Below are 6755 nucleotides of genomic sequence, written 5' to 3' on the forward strand. Positions count from 1 at the left end.
ACAATAAGATGTTGATTTTCATGCCATAGCCTTTGAAATCTTAGCATTCTCAGGTCTGGTTGGGACCAAGCCAAATGTAGTTCAGACTAAATTTTGAATGGGCCCAAGCCAAATGTAGTTAATTCTTCGAATTGGGAAGCCTGACTTGGAAGTTGGAACATCAAATTCAAAGATATTGGAGATATCAGATTACTCAATGTAAAAGCAAGTTTACCCCCAACATCTTCCCAAAAGGGTGAATACACACCATCAGTCTCCATAAACCTCAAATAAATCCAGGCAATGCAAATGCAGGATAAATAAGTTAAGGTATTCTCATATGGAAATACCCCAGAGAAGATACAATTCACCTTGGTTAGTTGGTACCCACAAAACAATCAAAAAAGTTCCAAAATACAGGTTGGGCAAAAAATCTGAGATAAACAAAAAGAAAAAAAAAAATCTATATCTAAATCACTCCAAAATGAACAAATCTCATTAGACTTGTTTGATTCATTTACCGTATGGCATGAAAGCAGGCAGCCGAGAAACTCACCTCCAATCAAAGATAACTGAAGAAAACCAAATATGTAATTTCCACAAGAGAAGTTTTGAAAAAAATTGTAAATGGACCTAAACTAGTCTATAACCAGTAACTAAAATATGCATAAATGAAGCTCTATCAGGTAGTAGGGTTTTCACTTTCTCCTACAGGGGCTAGGTGTAAACCTTCTGAAATTATCAAGCTATACACAGATGATGTCAACTCATTGGTCTGTTAAACCTGACACAAGGAAGAGACTTGGCTTCTAATATATGTTCTCTGATAACAAGTTGTGTAGATTGATTCTTGTCTAGTGATGGAAGAAGTAAGATTAAAAGAAGAAATAGAAGAAGAAAGGGGGGATAATCGATTAGAAGTAATACCTCTATACAAAATATTTGTAGAGAACCAAAGAACAGAGGCAGAGATTAGAAAAAGAATACCATAACATTTAGAAGTAATACCTCTATACAAAAAGAAGGCCAGAACAATTCATCTGCAGTAGAAATAACACTTCTTTGGTGTCCAGAACGATGACTTGGACTATGGTGGGGTTGCTTTGGTGCTAGCAATAACCGTGGACGATGAATGGTGGTGAACTGATTGTGTTTGAGGAGAGAAAAGAGCATGAGAATGAGACATGATAAAGCCAAGGAACGGAACTGAAACTGGTTTGATAGATTGGAGGGAGAGTCGTTTCTTTCAAAAACTCAGAAATTTTTCATTATCATTGCATATTGAAAGGGAATGTGAAGGGTCGTTTCTTTTTTCGCAGAGAGAGAGAGGGGGGGAGGGAGGGAAAGGCGGGAAAATTTGTTTTAACGATATCATCTTTCTATTAATTAATCTTACATCTTTTTTTATTAATGCAATCCTTTTTAAATGGAATTTAAGTAGATATTAACTTATAGTTAATTTTGATTTTAAACTTTAATTTATTAATAATAAAGTTTTATTGTGAAATATAAATTTAAATTTCCATTGTTTTAATTTATTTAATCAAATTAATTAATATTTAATGATTTTATTAATTAATTTAAATTTCTATAAAATGGATTTTAATTTTTATCAATTATTTTTTATTTTTTTTATTTTTATAATATTTTTAAATGGAATTTAAATGAATATTAAATTAAAAGTGATGTAGCACAATCCGGTCACTCCTAGTTGGCGCTCACATGGCTCCTGAGAGGTACTTGAGACGAGAGGAAAAAAGAAGAACTCCCGAGGGGTTTCCCCACGGGAACGCTCCGATGCTTAAGTTAGTATTGTGTGCAAGAAGCGAAAGGAGAACGAAGGCTAAGAGTGAGGATAATGTGTTATCACTATGTTCAGGAGGTCGAAGATTCAAGAAGTTTCCCTTCTGCCCCGAGGGCTTTTATAGGGACACTCACATTACGTTGGGCATAACCGCCACTAGGCTCCTGCCACAGCCGTTACCTGCCAGGGCTGTGCAGGTGGCCGTTGTGGTGTACGCTTCGCCCGAGTGAGTGACACGTTTCCAAAGTGGCAAGCACAAAGTTTCCCTTCTGTCCCGAGGGCTTTTATAGGGACACTCACATTAGGTTGGGCATAACCGCCACTGGGCTCCTGCCACAGCCGTTACCTGCCAGGGCTGTGCAGGTGGCCGTTGTGGTGTGCGCTTCGCCCAGGTGAGTGACACGTTTCCAAAGTGGCAGGCACGCCTTTGCTTGCCGAGAGACGTGGACGCAGACTGTCAAAAGGACTGGGATTGCGCCGTCAGTAGAGGATATGGCGTAGTCTGACCGGTACGGTCTATCAGTCGGAAGCTTCCTGGAGGAAGCTAGTGCGGCTCGTTCGCGAGCTATCTCGTGGCGAGCTTGGAACACTCCAGGATTACCTTAGTGAAATTGGTCCTCGGAATGACTTGTCTGTTAGGGAGCTTGGGCGAGCTAATAACTTTAGCTCGCGAGCTACAGTTGCCTCGGGGTATCTCTTTGAAGATAGCACAGGGAACCCGAAGTTCGCCTTGCGGCGGACTCCTCCCCTCGTGAGCTGTAACGTAGCAGACTGCTTCGTGGGCCCGTCACTTGGTCGCTCCGGGCTTCCATGCTAGGCTGTCGCTCATGCTAAGTCGACGTCTACGTGTCACCGTTTCATAGGTTGGGTCAAATCATCCCTCATCAATTGCCCCCCACTCCTCGAGCTAAGAGTACCACCTTAACGTGGGGAGTTTATGAAGTGCGATGGACTGATTTGACCGAAATTCAAACTTGATTGACTGTCCTTATTAAATGCATTCACGAGAATCAAGAGATTTTATGACTTTCCTGACTTTTCGGATTCTGAAAACATGCTGAGGTGGCCTTTAACTCCGAACATCATGCGGCTGCGACTACCTTAACTATGGAAGACGTGCCGCCAATCGCCTTCGGTTTTCAGAAGGCGTGCAATTAGGGCGCCCGCGGACGGTTGGATCTGCTTTGATCCGGGCCGTCAATTTGAAAGGGTGGAGACTATAAATAGGGGGACCCCTCGGGCTCTACTTTCTCCCATGCCATCTTGCTGTCTTTGGATTTTGAGGTTGCGCACATCACCTAGTCTACCCGAGTTCCTCAGTTTGCTTCGTTCCGTCTACTCTAGTGAGTCCCAATTGCTGTCAGCCAAGTCTGGGTACCCATATCATACCTATCAAAGGGGCAATAGCCAGGATGATGATGCTCCCTCGAGCTCGGGGGGTGCCTGGGAGCAGATCCCGGAGGCTCGGGAGGCCTCTGGTGACATGGCGTCTACTTCTAGGGGGAGGGAGTCTGATACCTTTGGCCCTTCCTTAATGACAGCGGAGAGACTCAGGTCTCTGATCCGCTACTTTCACCTCCCTGGGGACCTAGTTTACAGCCTCCCTACTAGTAACTTCCCTTGGGAGCATGGTCCCGATGACATTGTAATCTTTTAGGAACAACTCGAGGCCGGCTTGCGTCTCCCCCTACACCCTTTGATAGTGGAGGTGTTAAATCACTTCAGCGTCGCTATTGACCAGCTTCATCCCAATGCCATTCGAAACATGGTTGGGACTATATCCCTGTGTCACGAGTACTGCCTTCCTTTGGACCTTGATATTTTTGTCTCTATCCTTTGTATAGAGAACGCTGCTCCTGGGGTTCCTCCGGAGAGGCGCTTTTATTACCTCTCTCCCCGCCGCGGCTATAAGCTCTTGTACGAGCTGCCGAATAAGATTCCCACCTGGAAGCGAGATTACTTTGTGGTCCGTAACCCCGAGGGGTGGCCCTTCCTCACTGCTTGGAGGGGCGCCATCCAAGACCCCGGGGCCGAGCTGGACCCTGAGATCCGGAAAACAATACTGTCCTGGGCGTCAGTAGGCTTCCTTTGCTCGGACTACTTGACCGAGGAGAAGCTCGTGCAGGCAGGCTTGAGCCCAGGTAAGTCAGCCTTTTAGGTCGCGTAGTGCCTTGTGACTATTGTGCACACGTGTATTTTGTTTCTTGTCGGACTAATATCTTGTGGTCTTTTGGCAGCCATCATGTCCAATGCCGATTCACGCCACCTTCTCTCGGGCAACCAGAGGCACCATGCGAAGAGAATGCGCCCCTACTGGACCCCTCCTTCGGGAAGTACTGAGTTCGGGTCTGCGGAGCCGGTCCTACCCTCTCCTTCGCCCGAGGTTCCGATGCCCCCTCTTGAGGGGGCTAGTGGGATTAACCCTGGGGGAAACGAGCTCCCTCAGCCGGGGGAGGCCCCCTGTAATCCCCTTCAGCCCCGTCCTTACCCCCGGTTCCCAGTGGGAAACTGGAAAGAGGTAAATGATTATCTGGTGGCTCACCGGAGGAGTCGGAAGGCGATCACTAATGACAAGATCGCTCAGTGGGGAAACATAGAGCCTGGGGATCTCTCCGCGTTTGCCTCTGCCCATTGCATGGTGGTAAGTGACCTTTTTCCCTTTTTCTCTCTTGTTTTGCCCTTTTCCGCTGTCTTCTGATCTTCTTTTCCGTCGACAGGTGAATTCCGCCATCCATGCCATGGCTCTCCAGACGTGCATCCACCGTGTCGACGCCCTCGACCAGCGGGCTACCAACCAGAAGCTCCAGAGCTAGCTCGACCGGATCCGGGGCGAGCTCCACCACACCCGCAAGGGGAGCGAGTCTCAGGAGCTGCTCGTCCACGACCAGGAGGCTCAAATCGCCCGACTTACTGAAGAGAGCGCACGTTACAGGGAGGAATCATCGAGGATGGCGGTGGAGAGGGAGCTCCTCAAGCAGCAGGTGCGGGACTTGGAGTCCACTCTTCTGAATCAGACTCGAAACTTTGATCAGATGGTGGAGGTTGAGCGAGAGAAAGCTGTCTGGAATTTTAAAGACTCCCAGGAATTTCAAGACCTCTAGGTGGAGTACGGTTCAGGTCCGTACCGCTCGGGGTTTAAGCTCTGCCGGTGGTTGGTTCGGAAGAAATTTTCCGGACTCAACCTCGACGGCATTACTATGAAAGGTCTGTCTCCTGAGACAGTAGACCAAGCGGATGAAGAGGAGCCTGACTCTCCAGAGGATGAGGAGGCAGATCCTTGAGGCGGCATTTCTCTGGGCTTCTAGTGGCTTCCAGGTGCCATAAACCAGTCTTTCACAAGTCTTCGGTTAGGTGGTTGTGCCTTGTGATAATCAAACCTTTCCCGAGCTGCTTAGCTCGGTTACCGCACTTGTTATTTTTCTTCTTTCTTTTTTTTTTCTGTGACAATGAAAGTTCTTTCCTTCTTCTGAGTATGATGAATTCCCTTTATTTTTGCTAAAGCAATCTCATCATTTGAGCTATTAAAGCTACATGCCTGAAGTAGGACTCTTTGGTAGTCATTATCCCGATTTGTCCTTTAACGTTTAAGGCCTCTATGGTATACCGCGAAGTGATTACCATGTATGCCCGAACTATGCATTGGTTGGTTATTTCCTCAGTTCAACCAACATATTGAGATGAACTATGCTTCGTAGGGTTTAAACCCGAGCTGCTTACGCCTTTGATATTTCATACCTTGCCTTCGCCACTGAAGTGGCTAAGTCTTTCTTCATGTCGAGGTCTTTGTTAGTTCGGTGTTTTGGCTCTTGGGCTGAAGGAGTGGCTTGTGGCCCACTCTCAGAGTCTGCCCATGCCATAGAGGCGACTGGGTCCTGTTGTGCCGAGGTCATATTAACTCGGTATTCTGGCCCTTAGGCTTTGGGAGTGGCTCGTGGCCTACTCGATTCTTACAGATAATATTGCCTTAGGTTGACAATATTCCTTGCTCGAGGTACTTGTTTCCCTTTGAGGGTCTCGAGCTCGTATGTTCCTTCCCCGAGCACTCATTTCACTCAGTAAGGACCTTTCTAGTTGGACCCGAGCTTGCCAGCGCCAGGCTCAGGTACCATAACTTTACGAAGGGCCAAGTCGCCAATGTGGAGGTTCCGCTTCTTGACCCTGGCGTTATAGTACCGAGCTACTCTCTGCTGGTAGGTTGCGGTCCTAATGTACGCGAGGTCCCTTACTTCGTTAAGTAGATCGAGGTTGGTACGTAGCTCATCTTCGTTTGTCTGATCACTGTATGTTTCTAGCCGCAACGTAGGTACTTCGACCTCTACGAGGATCACTGCTTCGGTGTCGTAGGTGAGATTGAAGGGTGTTTCTCCCGTGGCGGTCTTCTCTGTGGTCCGGTAGGCCCATAGGACATTGGGTAGTTCATCTGCCCACAATCCTTTAGCTCGGTCCAGCCGTGTCTTTAGTCCGTGGAGGATGGCTCTGTTCGTGACTTCTGCCTGACCGTTTGCTTGAGGGTGCGCGACTGAAGTAAAATTCTGTTGCCATGTCTCGGCACCAGTCTTGAAATTTGGTGTCCTCGAACTGCTTGCCGTTGTCGGAGATCAATACCCGAGGTAATCCGAAGCAGCACACGATGTTCTTCCAAAAGAAGTTTTGGACATTTCGGGCTGTGATCGTCACGAGGGGCTCGGCTTCTACCCACTTGGTAAAATAGTCCACTGCCACTACTATGAACTTCCTTCCACCCGTTGCTAGTGGGAATGGCCCGAGTAGATCGATGCCCCACTACGCAAAGGGCCATGGGCTGGTGAGATACTTGAGGTCGGCAGCGGGTTGGTGGTGAATATTTGAATGTCTCTGGCATTTGTCACATTTTCTGACGAGCTCAATAGCATCTACCTTCATTGTTGGCCAATAATACCCTTGTCGGAGTGCCTTTTGGGCGAGGGCCTTGCCCCCCAAGTGCCCACCACAC

Source organism: Nelumbo nucifera, chromosome 1, assembly GCF_055504915.1.
Source record: "Nelumbo nucifera cultivar China Antique chromosome 1, China Antique-T2T, whole genome shotgun sequence".
Taxonomy (NCBI): Eukaryota; Viridiplantae; Streptophyta; class Magnoliopsida; order Proteales; family Nelumbonaceae; genus Nelumbo; species Nelumbo nucifera.